General features: G+C 43.3%; 1 protein-coding gene across 8 annotated transcripts in view; it reads right to left on the minus strand.

The window, feature by feature from the left end:
• Positions 1-17,686, minus strand: part of PAK1 (p21 (RAC1) activated kinase 1) — a 269,840-nt gene that overhangs the window by 214,869 nt on the left and 37,285 nt on the right. For 5 of the 8 annotated variants that reach the window (XM_063728215.1, XM_054526055.2, XM_063728214.1 and 2 more), the window contains one exon: positions 4,596-4,703. The exons of 2 other annotated variants lie outside the window; for them this stretch is intronic. The gene's annotated coding sequence lies outside the window, so the exon portion shown is untranslated. Of the gene's footprint in view, positions 1-4,591; positions 4,704-17,686 lie in introns of all 8 variants that reach the window. One more of the 8 variants, XM_054526058.2, reaches the window with a different exon arrangement.

Consider the following 17,686-nt stretch of genomic DNA (forward strand, 5'->3'; position numbering starts at 1 on the left):
AGAAGGAAGAAAATAACAAAGATTACAGCAGAAATACATAAAATAAAACAATAGAAACAAATTAATAAAACTGAGTTTTTTTTTAAAGATAAAACAAAATTGACAAAATCTTAGCTAGTCTAGGAAAGAAAAGAGAGAAGACTGAAATAAATACAATCAGAAATGAAAGAAAAACAGATGTCACAGAAATAAAAAGGATCATAAGAAACTATTATGAACTATTATATGCCAACAACAAGCTGGACAATGTAGAAAAAAAGAATGAATTTCTAGACACATACAACCTACCAAGACTAAATGAAAGTCTAAACAGATTTATAACTAGTATGAAGATTGAGTCAGTAACCAAAAGTCTCCCAACAACAGCAATAAAAATACCTAAGGCCAGATGGCTTCACTGGGGAATTCTACCAAACATTTAAAGAAGAATTAACATCAATCCTTCTCAAACTCTTCCAAAGAATTGAAGAAGGAACACTTTCAAACTCATTTTATGAATATAGCACTACCCCAATACCAAAGCTAGACAAAGACATCACAAGAAAAGAAAAGTACGGGCCAATATCCCTGATGAATACAGATGCAAATACTCAACAAAATACTAGCTAACCAAATCCAATAGCACACTGAAAATATCATACATCATGACCAAGTGAGATTCATCCCTAGGATGCAGGGATGGTTCAAAATATGCAAACCAATAAATTTAATATACCACATTAACAGAATGAAAGCTAAAAATCACATAATCCTCTGAATAGGTGCAGAAAAAGCATTTAACATAGTTTAACACCCTTTCATGATAAAAGCTCTCAACAAACTAAGACCAGAATGAAATTACCTCAACATAAAAAAGGCTATAAATGAAAAGTCCTCAGCTAATATCACACTAATGGTGAAAACAGAAGAACAAGGCAAGGATGCCTACTCTTACCACTTCTGTTCAACATAGTACTGTCCTAGGCAAAGCAATTAGGGAAGAAAAAGAAATAAAAGGCATCCAAATCAGAAAGAAAAAGTAAAATTTTTCATGTCTGCAGATAACACAATCTCATACGTAGAAAACCCTAAAGACACTATCCAAAAAAAAAAAAACCTGTTAGAACTAATAAATAAATTCAGTGAAGCTGCAGGGTACAAAATATAAAAATCAACTGCATTTTTGTATGCTCACAATGAACTATCTGGAAAGGAAATTAGGAAAATAATTTAATTTACAATAGCACCAAAAAGAATGAGATACCAGCCAGGCACGGTGGCTCATGCCTGTAATCCCAGCACTTTGGGAGGCCGAGACGGGTGGATCACCTGAGGTCAGGAGTTCGAGACTAGCCTGGCTAACATGGCGAAACCCTGTCTCTACTAAAAATACAAAAATTAGCTGGGCGTGGTGGCAGGCGCCTGTAATCCCAGCTACTCAGGAGGCTGAGGCAGGAGAATCGCTTGAACCCAGGAGGCAGAGGTTGCAGTGAGCTGAGATTGCACCACTACACTGCAGTCTGGATGACAGAGCAAGACTCCATCTCAAAAAAAAAAAAAAAAAGAATGAGATACCTAGAACTAAACTTGACTAAAAGGGTGAAAAGTTGTATACTGAAAACTCAAAACATTGATGAAAGAAATTAAATAAGACATAAGTAAATGGAAAGACATCCATTGCTTAAAGATTGGAAAACTTGGTATTGTTAAAATGTCTATACTACCCAGAGTGATCTACACAGTCAGTGCAATCCCTATCAAAATCCCAATGGCATTTCCTACAGAAATAAAAAAAAAAAATTCTGAAAAATCCATAGGGAAATAGCCAGAGCAATCTTGAGCAAAAAGAACAAAGCTAAAAGGCCAGGTGTGGTGGCTCATGCCTATAATCCCAGCACTTTGGGAGGCCAAGGCGGGCAGATCACCTGAGGTTGGGAGTTCGAGACAAGCCTGACCAACACGGAGAAACCCTGTCTCTACTAAAAATACAAAATTAGCCAGGCGTGGTGGCGCATGCCTGTAATCCCAGCTACTTGGGAGGCTGAGGCAGGAGAATCGCTTGAATCTGGGAGACAGAGGTTGCAGTGAGCCAAGATCGTGCCATTGCACTCCAGTCTGGGCAACAAGAGCAAGACTCCATCTCAAGAAAAAAAAAAAAAGAACAAAGCTGGAGTTATCACACCTCCTGATTTCAAAATATATTACAAAGCTAATATATTAGAATATATTACAAATCAAAACAGCATGGTACTGGCACAAAGACAGACATGTAGACTGACGGAACAGAATAGAGAGCCCAGAAATAAATCCACATATACACAGTCAATTGATCTTTGACATGGATTCCAAGGATACACAATGGGGAAAAGATAGCCTTTTCAACAAATTTTCAAAAAATGGTGTTGGAAAAACTGGACATCCACATGCAAAAGAAAGAAATTGTCAGCCTGGGCAACAAAGTGAGACCTCATCTATAGTACGAAAAGCAAAGGCAACAAAAACAAAATAAGCAAATGGGACTACATCAAACTAAAAAGCTTCTGTACAGCAATGGAAAAAACTCAACAGAGTGAAAAGGCAACCTAAAGAATGGGAGAAAATATTTGTAAACCATATAACTGATAAAGGATTAATCTCTAAAATATATAAGAAACTTCTACAACTCAATCGTTTAAAAAAAGAACCAAAACCTAATACCCTAATACACTATTGAAAAACAGGCAAGGACCTGACCTGAACAGACATTTCTTCAAAGCAGACATATAAATGGCCAATAGGCATATGAAAAAATGCTAAACAGCATCACTAATCATCAGAGAAATGCAAATCAAAAACACAATGAGCTATCACCTCCCACCTGCCAGGACAGCCATTATCAAAAAGACAAAAGATAACAATTATTGGTAAAGATGTGTAGAAAAGGGAACCCTTGCACATCATTGGTGAGAATGCAAAATGGTACAGCTGCTATGGAAAACAGAATGAAATTTCTTCAAAAAATTAAAAATAGAACTGCCATTTGACTGAGCAATTCCACTTCTGGATGTTTAAAAAGAATTGAAATTAGGATCTTAAAGAAATACTAGCATTCCCATGTTTACTGCAGCACCATTCACAACAGCCAAGATGTACAAACAACCTAAATGTCCATCAACAGATGAACAGATAAAGAAAATGATGGTACATACAGACAATGGAATACTATTCAGCCTTTAAAAAGGAGGACATTCTACAATATGTGACAACATGAATGAACAATGAGGACATTATGCTAAGTGAAACAAGCCAGGTACAGAAAGACAAATATGGCACAATTCTGCCTAGTCCAATTCATAGAATCAAAGAGTGAAATGGTGGTTACCAATGGCTGGAGGAGAGGGAAATTAAGAATTAATAACCCTGGGGCATAAAGTTTCAGTCAAGCAAGATAAGTAAGTGTAGAGATCTGTTGTACAGCATTGAACTTATAGTCCACAATAATGTAAAGTTAAAAATTTGTTGGCCGGGCACAGTGGCTCATGCCTGTAATTCCAGCACTTTGGGAGGCCAAGACAAGTGGATCACCTGAGGTCAGGAGTTCGAGACCAGCCTGGCCAACATGGTGAAACCCTGTCTCTATTAAAAATACAAAACATTAGCCAGGGGTGGTGGTGGGCGCCTGTAATCCCAGCTACTTGGGAAGCTGAGACAGGAGAATCACTTGAACCTGGGAGACGGAGGTTGCAGTGAGCCAAGATTGTGCCACTTCACTCCAGCCTGTGCAACAGAGCAAGACTCTATCTCAAAAAAAAAAAAAATAGTGACTTATTGAATGTGAGATGTGAAGGAAAGACAGGAGTTCAAGAGAACTGCCCAATTCTTGGTTTTGTGATATTTACCAAGACAGGGTCACAGGAAGAAAAGCAGGTTTGGTGGGGGTTGGGGGGGAGCAGTATAGAGGATGAATCAATTTTATCATTGTTATATTTGACATCCTGAGTTGAACATCCAGGTAGAGACATGTAAACAGTTACACACACAGATCTGGAGCAGAGAGATTTGGGCCTCAGATACTGATTTGGCAATGATCAGCGCATAGAAGACAGCTAAATGTGGAGAGTGAGGATACAAGAAAGAAGGCTGAAAATGGAACCACAGAGAATAGCCAGTTTTAAGAGATGGAAAAAGGAAGACGTCCTTAAGAAGACACTGCCAGAGAGGTAGGACCTATTCTGTGAATCAGGAAAACAAAAGGAGGACAGAGTTTTGGGTAGAACATGGCCAGCTGTGTCAGATGGAGCAAAGCTGTCCAGTAAGACAAGGACTAGAAAGGGTTCTCTGGATTTGCCAAGACCTCTTTGATGACCTCAGCAAAAGCAATTTCAGTAGAAAGGTGAGGGTGAATTCTGCCTGTGTTGTGTATTGGGCATAACCTCGTGCTCCCTGTCACATTCCTTCAACTGCTTCCTTCTCTCCAAAGGCACCACTCGCCTCCCACTACTCTGGACCTCTGCTGACTTCCCTGAGTTGCCTGAAGTCAGAACTGAAGTCCTAGACCTGCATGGCCTACACACGCTCCCTTCTGCATAAAATTGCTCCTCCACTTTCAGATAGAATGAAACATTTGCCATACCTACCACAGGGCATGAAATCTTGCTTCCTGAGCTGGTGCCAATGGACCAGATGATGCACCATGGAAGTTACACAGCAGAAGTAGAAGGGAATTATCTTCTTGTGAGGTAAACCTTGACAAATGGGAAATAGGAGACAGAAGTGAGGCAAACAGATATGTTTTTCTCATTGTTCCCTTCCATTTTAAGGTGTGATTGCTCCTTGCAGCCACGCCAGAGAACTACCATGGCTGAAGGACACTACCTGCTAAGTCACCTGCCATTTCTCTTCATGGCTTGTTGAAAGCAGGGACCAGCATTGTAACACATCATCCTGCCTCCACTGACTTGTCTTCATTTTTCCCTTTCTAAGCTCCCAGAAAGAGAACCAGCACCTGAATCCTGACCCCAGGCTCTGCAATCTAGAGAACCTGGGCTAAGACACAGTTAGCGAGATAAGCTATAAGTTGAATAGGATGTAAGATACAGAGAAAGGCAGTGTAGACAATATTTTCAAGAAATTCCCTTCCCTGTGAAGGAAAGGAAAAAAAGTGGATTTCGGGGAAGGAGAGGAAACAGGTCCCAAAATTGTTTAGAAGGTGCCTCTAAAGCTGATACAGGCTTTGGTTAAAATGTTGCTATAAGAAAGAACATTTAAATTCACTCTCCATTTAGACTACTTGAGCCAATAGGCTCTCAAGAGCAAGTGTTCTATTTTTCTGACGTTTCAATATGATGTAATGAGAAAGGGAATAAAAAGGAGGGTACCATAACAGAGTGAATAGGAATTAGATTTGAGAAAGGCAGAGTTGGACAAGGTAGAGAACTGTCAAATTAGAAGATGAAGGGAATATTAAACATCCGTGTTAGAGCAACTATTGATCTGGCTCAGACTCACATATTTGCTGTATTCCCTAGGTCAGGTTATCCAAAGAACATAGCAATATCATTTTATTTATAGATGACTATCAAAAGTACTAGTAACATCCAGCAAAAACTATCATCCAAAGATGTCTATTTACTTTGCTACAACAGAACCAGCCTTTAATCCAATTCAACTTAACAAACATTTATTTGCCCCTGTCATGTGGGGGCTCTGTGGAAGTAGGGTGGTTGGGGACATAGGGACCCTTCTCAGATGAATAAGATCCACTGGTAACCTAAAGATGACTATAATCTCAGAGTTAGAAATAAAATAGAGCACACAGATTATTATCATTGAAGGCCCGTGATGGTTAATTTTATGTGTCAGCTTGATTGGGTTAAGAGATACCCAGATCACTGGTAAAACATGATTTCTGGGTGTGTCTGTGAGGGTGTTTCCAGCAGAGATCAGCATTCCAATCAATAGACTGAGTAAAGAAGATCCCCTCACCAATGTGAGCAAGCATCATCACATCTGGTGAGGTCCTGGATAGAACAAAAAATCAGAGGAAGGGTGCATATGCTGTCTCTTTCTGGGACACCAACCCTCTCTCTTGCTCTAGGACATCAGATCTCCAGATTCTCTGCCTTTGGACTCTGGGACTTACACCAGTGGCCTCCCAGTTTCTCAGCCTTTGGCCTTGGACTTAGAGTAACACCATCAGCTTCCCTGGTTCTCAGGCCTTCAAACTCAGACTGAATTAACCACCTGCTCTCCTGGTTCTCCAGCTCGAAGACAGCATATCATGGGCCTTCTCAGCCTCCATAATTGCATGAGTCAATTCCCATAATAAATCCCCTCTTACGTAGCTAAATATATTCTGTTGGTTCTGTTTCTCCAGTGAACCCTAATACAAGATTGGATAAAATAAAAGCCATAAAGAAGATACAAACAAAATTCTAAGGAGGTCCTAAGCAGGGAGAGATTATGCTAGTGAAAAATAATTAAGAAAAACTTAATTGAGAGAGGTGACATGCTTCTTAAACATAATTTTAATAGTTGGATATGGGGGGAGGCTGGGAAGATATAAGAGTAAATCCAAAGGCATGGAAGCAGGAAATAACAGAGTAGAATTGAAGAATGATAGACTTTGACAGTTTTGAAGGATATATCCAAGAACTTTTAGAACCCTAAATGTTCCTATGTACCACTATATCAAGAAATTTTTCTCATAAAGTGCACACATGATGCTGAGTATATAGCTACCAAGCTACATGTGCTGTAAAGGATGGACCATTAGCTGGGCTAACTTAGCAACTAACTATGTGACTTGCTTTTTTTAAGTAACAAACACTAGAAATTGATTTCTCCCAGTTCTGGAAGCTGGGAAGTCTGAGATCAGGGTGTTGGCAGGGTCAGGTTCTGGAGAGGGACTTCTGCATTGCAGGCCGCTGACCTCTCATTGCATCCTCACATGTTAGAGAGCAGAGCCCACCAGCCTGCCTTTTCATGTCCATGTCCTAGAGTGCAGGGTTCAGATTTAGGTCTCAGAAAAATGACACATGACCACCGTTTACTCAAGAATGATAAAAACCTTGAATGTTAAATCCATAAATATCTACTGCCCACAGCAGTTCCATTTGGCTGCAGTGCTCAGCATGAATCATCCCAGAGATGAATCCTGCTTATTTTAAGATGAATGAGAACATTCTATCATTTGTTGGAAATTTCTTAATATTTCTTCTACTTTGATGAATCACTTCTGCATGAACATACCCCATGATTTGTCTTCTCTCCTATCCCACCTCTTAGCTAAAACAAAGGGAAAATGGATTTGCAGAGCAAGAACTGGAGAGGCCCAGCCCTTCAGGAGGCCTCGTAGGCTTCTGCTGACCATCAGAAGAGTGGCCCATAGTAGCTCCCCGACCATAGGTCAAGAAATGCTGTCTTTCTTTTTTTTTTTTTTGAGATGCAGTCTCGCTCTTGTTGTCCAGGCTGGAATACAATGGCGCAATCTCAGCTCACTGCAACCTCTACGTCCCAGGTTAAAGCGATTCTCGTGCCTCAGCCTCCTGAGTAGCTGGGATTACAGGTGCCTGCCACCACACCTGGCTAATTTTTGTATTTTTAGTACAGATGGGATTTCACTCTTTTGGCCAGGCTGGTCTCGAGCTCCTGCCCTCAGGTGATCCGCCCATCTTGGCCTCCCAAAGTGCTGGGATTACAAACGTGAGCCACCGTGCCCGGCCTGAAATACTCTTTTAAGTACAAGCCTTAGAGGTAAGCATGACCTTACAGTACTGACTGGGGGAAAAAGCCTCTAACCTTGGTCACATCCCAGTTTCTCTCTCCTGCTGCCTCTGGCAGCCTTTAAGCTATAGAAGAGGAGACTGCAGAAAGAAACACATTTAAGCCGGGCACGGTCTCTATTTTTGTACTAAAAATACAAAAAATTACCCAGGCGTGGTGGTGCATGCCTGTAATCCCAGCTACTTGGAAGGCTGTGGCAGGAGAATCACTTGAACCTGGGAGGCGGAGGTTGCAGTGAGCAGAGTTCGCACCATTGCACTCCAGTCTTGGCAACAACAGTGAAACTCCATCTCAAAAAAAGAAAAGGAAACACATTTAAGATTGCACAAAACAAACAGCAATGACAAAAACAACAGCAAAAACCCACAAAACCGTGGTCTCCACTGCCTGACTCACTGCCAGAAATAGTAGGCACTGGCCAGGCACAGTGGCTCAGGCCTGTAATCCCTACAATTTGGAAGGCTGAGGTGGGCAGATCACGGGAGGTCAGGAGTTCAAGACCAGCCTGGCCAACATGGTGAAACCCCGTCTCTACTAAAAATACAAAAATTAGCCGGGCATGATGACATGCACCTGTAATCCCAGCTACTCAGAAGGCTGTGGCAGGAAAATCACTTGAACCCGGGAGGCAGAGGTTGTACTGCACTCCAGCCTGGGCGATAGAGTGAGACTCCATCTCAAAAAAAAAAAAAAAAAAAAAAGTAGGCACGGAAAGAACAAGACCAGGAAGAACCTCTGTCCACCAAGCAAAGCCCTGATGAATAACTGACTAACTGAAGCCTAACTAGGTTTTCAGAAGCTGCAATTGAGGGCTTCAGCAGGCAGGAGCCATGATCAGAGCACTGAGGATTTGAGAAGAAATAAGCACCGATTCGACTCATGGCCACTATGTTGAGATACTAATACTGCAAATCCAATTCTGACAAAAACCTCCAAAACCAAAAAGACAATGTCCTATTTACTAGAAAAATAGTTTTCTATCCTCTTTGTGTTGTAACACATTGAATGAATATACTGCAAGAAGAATTAAAGCTGTACTTGAGCAGATTGCTTAAATCATGAATTAAAAAGGGAGAAAGCATTTTTTTTCAGTAATCCTTGAACTTCATCTCTAAAGGCTTTAAAATATGTAAATTGATAGACTATTGGTCAGCTGTTAAATGTGATCCTCAGGAAGGCTACATAGAGGCGGGCAGATAGCTTGGGCCCAGGAGTTTGAGACCAGCCTCGGCAACATGGAGAAACCTTGTATCTACTAAAAATAGAAAAATTAGGCTGGGCGCGATGGCTCATGCCTGTAATCCCAGCACTTCGGGAGGCCAAGGCAGGCAGATCACCTGAGATCAGGCGAGACCAGCCTGACCAACATGGAGAAACTCTGTCTCTACTAAAAAAACAAAATTAGTCAGGTGTGGCAGCTACTCAGGAGGCTGAAGCAGGAGAATCACTTGAACCCAGGAGGCGGAGGTTGTGGTGAGCTGAGATTGAGCCATTGCACACCAGCCTGGGCAACAAGAGTGAAACTCTGTCTCAAAAAAAAAAAGAAAAGAAAGAAAGAAGATAGAAAAATTAGCTGGGCGTAGTTCTGTTGTCCCAGCTACTTGGGAGGCTGAGGTGGGAGGATCACCTGAGCCCATGACATGGAGGTTGCAGTGAGCTGAGGTCACACCACATTACTCTATTCCAGACTGGGCCACAAACCAAGACCCTGTCTGGAAAAAAAAAAAAAAAAAAAAGAAGGCTACATAGGGCTGGGCATGGTGGTTCAAGCCTGTAATCCTAGCACTTTGGGAGGCAGGAGGATCACTTGAGCTCAGGAGTTCAAGACCAGCCTGAGCAACATAGTGAGATCTTGCCTCTACAAAAAATTTTAAAATTAGCCAGATGTGATGGCACACACCTGTGGTCCCAGCTACTCAGGAGGCTGAGACAGGAGGATTGCTTGAGCCCAGGAGGTCGAGGCTGCAGCGAGATACGATCACACCACTGTATTCCAGCCTGAGTGACAGTAAGACCCTCTCTAAAAAAAAAAAAAAAAAAGAAGGCTACATAGAAACATGAGTAAATGATCCTTAAATAATGTTGAGTGGAAATAATCAAAATAATAGCCTGCGTTTATTTACAACAGAATTTACAAAGAAAAATATGTACTATGAGTATGAATTAGAATGAAAATAGTTGTATTAGAATATGAGACTTGGGGTAATCTTTTTTATTTTCTTGAAAATTTTCTTTGATATTCTTAACATAGCAACTAATCAATTAAGATAAATATAATCAAGTAAAGACAAACTATGGCTGGGCGTGGTGGCTCATGCCTGTAATCCCAGCACTTTGGGAGGCTGAGGCAGGAGGATCACTTGAGGTCAGGAGTTCGAGACCAGCCTGGCCAACATGGCGAAACCCTGTTTCTACTAAAAAAAAAAAAAAAAAAAAATTAGCTGGGTGTGGTGACATGTGCCTGCAGTCCTAGCTACTCGGGAGGCTAAGGTATGAGAATCGCTTGAACCCAGGAGGTGGAGGTTGCAGTGAGCCAAGATCGTCCCATGCATTCCAGTCTGGGTGACAGAGCAAGACCCTGTCTCAAAACAAAAACAAAAACAAAAACAAACAAAAAATAAAAACAAACTAATGAATACCCAAATTACACATGATTGCATATGAAATATTGATTTTCATGTGCTCTGTCCCATGTCCAAGTTTACAAAAGAAAGTATTGATGGGAAATTTGACTTTTATGAGAAACCACAAGTAAATCACTCTAAAAATATGTTTTTTAAAAAGCTAAAAATGAGGGATTTGGGTGTCAAAGTGTAAAAACAAAACCTAACTTAAAGCAATATGTCACTAGGCACAGTGGCTCATGCCTGTAATCCCAGCACTTTGGGAGGCCGAGGTGGGGGGATCACTTGAGGTCAGTAGTTTGAGACCAGCCTGGCCAACATGGTGAAACCCCGTCTCTGCTAAAAATACAAAAATTAGCCAGGCATGGTGACGGGCACCTGTAATTCCAGCTATTCAGGAGGCTGAGGCTGGAGAATCACTTGAACCTGGGAGGTGAAGGTTGAGTTAGCCGAGATTGCACCCCTGCACTCCTCCAGCCTGAGCCACAGAACAAGACTCTATCTCAAGAAAAAACAAAAAAAAGCAATATTTATATCAGACACAGGACAGGAGGGGACCATGTTGTCCCTTCTGCTGTCCCAGGGAGCCCCATGCAAGGCTCACAGTGTGGTGGTTTTGCAGTTGGGGACCTCTGTATCCAGACTCCAGCTCCATCACTTCCTGGCTGTGGGTCCTTGGTCCAGTTATTAAGCTCTCTAATCCTCAGCTTCCTTCTTTGTAAAGTGGAGATGTACATAACCTATCTCATTAGATAGTCTTAAACAGTATAAGGCATGTAAAGCAAGCACCTAGCATCTTGCCTAATAGGCAACTCTTCAGTAAATGCTAGTTCCCTTGTCTCTCCAATCTCTTCTCAAAAATGTACCATGTAGCCGAGTGCAGTGGCTCATGCCTGTAATCCCAGCATTTTGGGAGGCTGAGGTGGGCGGATCACGAGGTCAGAAGTTCGAGACCAGCCTGACCAACATGGTGAAACCCTGTCTCTACTAAAAATACAAAAATTAGCCCGGCGTGGTGGTGCACACTTGTAATCCCAGCTACTCAGGAGGCTGAGGCAGGAGAATCGCTTGAACCCGGGAGGCAGAAGTTACAGTGAGCCGAGATCGTGCCACTGTACTCCAGCCTGGGCAACAGAGCGAGACTCTGTCTCAAAAAAAAAAAAAAAAAAAAGTACCATGTAAAATTGGACCTACCTGTGACTGAGTTAATCATCAGGTTATTAGGGATTTACCACTTATTGACTGCCCACTAGCAGACTCAGCGCCTGTAACATAGTAGGCTCCAAGTAAAGATATGTTTGATGGATGGACAAATGGATGGATGGATGGATGGATGGATGGATGACTCAATCTCTGTCTTTAGATCCCTAGAAGAAGAGACACTTGTTTGTTCTATATATACATTTTTTCATTTCTTTTAATTTTTTTATTTTTCATTTTTGTGGGTACATAGTCAGTGTATATATTTGTTTCCTTCCCTCCCTTCCTTCCTTCGTTCCTTTGTTCCTTCTTTCCTTCCTCTCTCTCTCTCTTTCTCTCTCCCTTCCTTCCTTCCCTTCCCTTCCTCCTTCCCTCCCTCCTTCCCTTCCCTTCCTCTTCCCCTTCCCCTTCCTTCCTTCCTTCCTGCCTTCCTTCCTTCCTTCCTCTCTCTCTCTCTCTTTCTTTCTTTCTTTCTCTCACTTTGTTGCCCAGGCTGCAATCGCGGTTCACTCCAACCTCTGCCTCCCAGGTTCAAGCCATCCTCCCACCTCAGCCTCCTGAGTAACTGGGCATGCACCACTGCACCCGGCCAGTTCTTGTATTTTTTGTAGAGATGGGGTTTTGCCACATTGTCCAGGCTGGTCTCAAACTCCTGGGCTCAAGGGATCCACCTGCTTTGGCCTCTTAAAGTGCTAGGCGTGAGCCACCACACCTGGCCTTGTCCTATATATTTCTAAGGAATACATTTGAGACGAGGAAGTGCAGTATTAATCTCTCTTTGTTATTTTATTTTTATTTTTTTGAGATGAGGTCTTGCTCTGTTGCTCAGGCTGAAGTGCAGTGGCACAATCATGGCTCACTGCAACCTCTGCCTCCTGGGCTCAAGCCATCGTCCCGCCTCAGCCTCCTGAGCAGCTGGGACTACAGGCATGTGCCACCATGTCCAACTAATTTTTTAATTTTTTTTAGAGACAGGGTCTCACCATTTTGCCCAGGCTGGTGTTGAATCCCTGGGCTCAAATGATCAGCCCACTTCAACCTCCCAAAGTGCTGGAATTACAGGCATGAACCGCCTGCCCTGGCCTCTTTGTTATTTTGATCAGAGAAAGTGGGTTTGGCTAAAGTCCAGGCTCTTGGGGAGAAGCCCTTGGGAAGAATAGAAGTGAAAAGGAGGCTTCTCTGAGCCAGTCAAACGCTCTCCAGATCTTCAGACTCTCCTGTTCCCACATCCCTAGGCCCAGATGCACTTAGTTTCTTTCTGGAGTAGGTAGAAGCTACAGGGAAGCAATTTTCACATAAAATCAAGAACAATATTCTAATAAACTGACCACATATGGAAAAGGTGCTTCAAAAAAAGCAGGTTTCTCATCACCAGCCCCTGAGATGGAAGAAATATTGCCATAGTTGTTGTTATGTCAGGGAGGGAATTCTAGCTTTGAATTGGTGGTAAGATGAGAAAAACTCCTTCCAGCCTGAGATTTTGTGATTTCATTTATGAGACACTCACGCTCTCACAACTAGGCTTTCAACTGCCACCTAGAGGCTTACTTATGGAAAAGAGAATAAATATTACTACAAATCTGAACCCGAAGAGAACGCTGTTCTTTTTCATTTTGAATTTTCAACTCCCCTTGGGCCTACAGGCATCGCTTCCCTAGGGCAGAATCTCATAACAGACTAAATGTTATGCTCTTGCAATATCAACACAACTCAACACAGCTACAGGACAAGGACAGAAACACAGTTAGAGGAAGCGTCTTCTCTTTCTCAGCCTCAGAGATAAGGAAGCAAGTCATATACACGACAAAATAAATTACCATGTGAGTTAGACTTTGCCAAACAGCTAATGCAGGTGATTATTGCCATGAAAGTTGAGTCAATGAAGGGATCCCTGTGGTCTGGGGTGGAAGGGCTTTTGGGGAGGGAGTAGAATTAGAGCTAGCTCTTGATGAAGAAATAACCCGGGGAAGGTAAGATGGAGCAGGAACAGATGGAGGTGAGTGTAGCTAAAGAGCCTAGGCTTTGGAGTCCAAAAGACTGCATCAAATTCTGAACTGTCTTCACTAGCTGTGACTTTAACTAGTCTCTTAAAGTCTCTGAGCAGCAGCTTCCTCCTCTTACCATGGGGATATGCTCACCTTTCTTGAAAGCATGTTGTTTGGATTAGAGATAATATATGTAAAGTAGCACAATAATAAACACTCATATTGTTGTTGGCATTGCTGTGGATTAGACACCGGGGTGGACCTGGTGTGGGCGGAGCATTTGTGGAAGCACATGAAGTGAGGCCAAGGCAGTGTCGAGTGCTGAGAGAACCCATGACTAGGAGTCAGCAGACCTCAGTTTGAGTTCTTGATTTCATGCCACCAGGCAAATCACTTTCATTTTCTCCAGGCTTGTCTTTCCCATCTGTACAGTGAGGGTATTGGTCTGGAGAAATAATTCTCTACCCTGGGTACTTAGTACATGAGGAGACTGAAAATCACCTGGTGACCACTGAACAGGCCCCGGAGAAAAAACTCCTTACCTGAGAATTTAGAATTTAGAAGGGAGCAAATAGCACCTGGTGACCATCAAACAGGCCATCCAGAAGCAAAACTCCTTATCTGGGGAAAATTAGAAGTAATTAGACTTCCCTACTTTCCAAAGCAGGTATCTGGTTCCTCTGGTTTTTGGTAACAGATGTGCTCTGGATTACCTCCTAGCTGAAGAGGGAGGAGTCTTTGCTGTCATCAACAAAACCTGTTGCACCTACATTAATGTGTCCGGAGAAGTGGAAACTGATGTCCAAGAAATTTTCAAACAAGGCAAATGACTACACACACTTTCCCAAAGTAACAAAGACTGGACCAAAACTTTTACTAATTGGTTTCCAAAAATCACTTGGCTTCTCCCATTCCTTGGACCTTTGTTCCTTGTCATTCTTCTTTTAATATCTGATCCCTGCTTTTTTTTTTAACACGCTCACTAAATTTATATCTTCCAGATTGCAAAGATTCCACCTACAGATGGCTATGCAATCCCAATATCAGCCTGTAACAGCAACTTCCATTTGCATGGGGCCTCTTGATGGAATCCGGTTTTCCCTGTCCTGAACGAGTTTTTCATGACCCTTCATTCCCTTCATGACAGAGCAAGAAAGGAAAAAATGCAACCTATCCCTTCGATGCCCCCTTTCAGCAGGAAGTAGCCAGACTCCACACCCCTCTTCACCATGGTATTTTGCCTTTCTTGAGACCCCAATTGTCAGGCCTGAGCCCAAGCTAAGTCATCATATCCCCTGCGACCTGTACGTATACATCCAGATGGCCTGAAGCAACTGAAGAACCACAAAAGAAGTGAAAATAGTCAGTTCCTGCCTTAAGTGATGACATTCCACCACTGTGATTTGTTCCTGCCCCACCCTAACTGATCAATTGACCTTGTGACATTCCTTCTCCTGGGCAATGAATCTCAGGAGCTCCCCACCAAGCACCTTGTGACCCCTGCCCCTGCCCACAAGAGAACAACCCCCTTTAACTGTAATTTTCCACTACCTACCCAAATCCTATAAAACTGCCCCACCCCATCTCTCTCCCTTTGCTGACTCCTTTTTCGGATTCGCCCACCTACACCCAGGTGATTAAAAAGCTTTATTGCTCACATAAAGCCTGTTTGGTGGTCTCTTCACACGGATGCATGTAACATTTGGTGCTGAAGACCTGGGACAAGGGGACTCCTTCAGGAGACTGGTCCCCTGTCCTTGCCCTCACTCCTTGAGGAGATCCACCTACAACCTTGGGTCCTGAAATCAGCCCAAGGAACATCTCACCAATTTCAAATCAGGTAAGTGGTCTCTTCACTCTCTTCTCCAGCCTCTCTCACTACCCTTCAGTCTCCCTGTCCTTCCAATTCCAGCTCTTTTTCCTCTCTAGTAGAGACAAAGGAGACACATTTTATCCGTGAACTCAAAAACTCCGACATCGGTCATGAATTTGGGAAGACAGTCTTCCCTTGGTGTCTGATCACTGCAGGGACACCTGCCTTGATCATTCACCCACATTCCATTGGTGTCTGATCACCACGGGGATGCCTGCCTTGGTCATTTACCCACATTTCCTTGGTGGAAGTCAACTGTGGGGACACCTGCTTTGGCTACTCACCCACATTACAGCCCAGGGCTGCTCACCCCCTCCCCCAACCCCATGTCTCTACCTTTCTCTTTAAACTTACCTCCTTCGCTATGGGCAACCTTCTGCCCTCCATTCCCCCTTCTTCTCCCTTAGCCTGTGTTCTTAAAAACCTAAAACCCCTTCAACTAACACCTGACCTAAAACCTAAACATCTTATTTTCTTCTGTAATACCACTTGGCCCCAATACAAACTCGAAAATAGTTCCAAGTGGCCAGAGAATGGCACTTTTGATTTGTCTATCCTACAAGACCTAGATAATTTTTGTCGAAAATTGGGCAAATGGTCTGAGGTGCCTGACGTCTAAGCATTCTTTACACATTGGTCCCTCCCTAGTCTCTGCTCCCAATGTGACTCGTCCCAAATCTTTCTTCTTTCTCTCCTGTCTGTTCCTTCAGGCTCCACCCCAAGCTCTGAGCCCTTTGAATCCTCCTTTTCTACAGACCCATCTGACCTTTCCCCACTCCCCAGGCTGCTCCTTGCCAGGCCAAGCGAGATCCCAATTCTTCCTCAGCCCCTGCTCCTCCACCCTATAATCCTTCTATCACCTCCCCTCCTCACACCCGGTCCGGCTTACAGTTTCGTTCCGCGACTAGCCCTCCCCCACCTGCCCAAAAATTTCCTCTTACAGAGGTGGCTGGAGCTGAAGGCATAGTCAAGGTTAATGCTCCTTTTTCTTTAGCTGACCTCTCCCAAATCAGTTAGCGTTTAGGCTCTTTTCCATCAAATATAAAAACCCAGCCCAGTCCATGGCCTGTTTGGCAAAAACCCTTAGACACTTTATCACCCCAGATTCAGAGACGCCAGAAGGCCGTCTCATTCTTAATATGCATTTTATTATCCAATCCACTCCTGACATTAGAAAAAGCTCCAAAAATTAGATTCCAGCCCTCAAACCCCACAACAGGACTTAATTAACCTTGCCTTCAAGGTGTACAATAATAGAGAAGAGGCAGCCAAGCGGCAGTGTATTTCTGAGTTGCAATTACTTGCCTCCACTGTGAGAGAAACCCCAGCCACATCTCCAGCAAACAAGAACTTCAAAATGCCTAAACCGTAGCAGCCAGGCATTTCTCCTGGACCTTCTCCCCCAGGATCTTGCTCCAAGCGCCGGAAATCTGGCCAGTGGGCCAAGGAATGCCCACAGCCTGGGATTCCTCCTAAGCCATGTCCCATCTGTGCAGGACCCCGCTGGAAATCAGACTGTCCAACTCGCCCAGCAGCCACTCCTAGAGCCCCTGGAACTCTGGCCCAAGGCTCTCTGACTGAGTCCTTCCCAGATCTTCTCGGCTTAGCAGCTGAAGACTGATGCTGCCCAATCACCTTGCAAGCCTCCTGGACCATCACAGACACTTCAGGTAACTCTTACAGTGGAGGGTAAGTCCATCCCTTTTTTAATCGATATGGAGGCTACCCACTCCACATTACCTTCTTTTCAAGGGCCTGTTTCCCTTGCCTCCATAACTGTTGTGGGTATTCACGGCCAGGCTTCTAAACCTCTTAAAACTCTCCCACTCTGGTGTCAACTTGGACAACATTGTTTTATGCACTTTTTTAGTTATCCCCACCTGCCCAGTTCCCTTATTAGGCCAAGTCATTTTAACCAAATTATCTACTTCCCTGACTATTCCTGGGCTACAGCCACATCTCATTGCTGTACTTTCACCCAACTCAAGACCTCTTTTACATCCTCCCCTTGTACCTCCCTACCATAATCCATAATTATGGGATACCCCTACTCCCTCCTTAGTGACCAATCATGCACACTTTATCATCCCATTAAAACCTAATCCCTTACCCCACTCTATACCAATATCCCATCCCATGGCAGGCTTTAAAAGGGTTACAACTCCCCAATCATACCTGTCCAAAAACCGGACAAGTCTTACAGGTTGGTTCAGGATCTTTGCCTTATTAATCAAACATCCTTCCCATCCATCCTGTAGTGC

Source organism: Pongo abelii, chromosome 9, assembly GCF_028885655.2.
Source record: "Pongo abelii isolate AG06213 chromosome 9, NHGRI_mPonAbe1-v2.0_pri, whole genome shotgun sequence".
NCBI lineage: Eukaryota > Metazoa > Chordata > Mammalia > Primates > Hominidae > Pongo > Pongo abelii.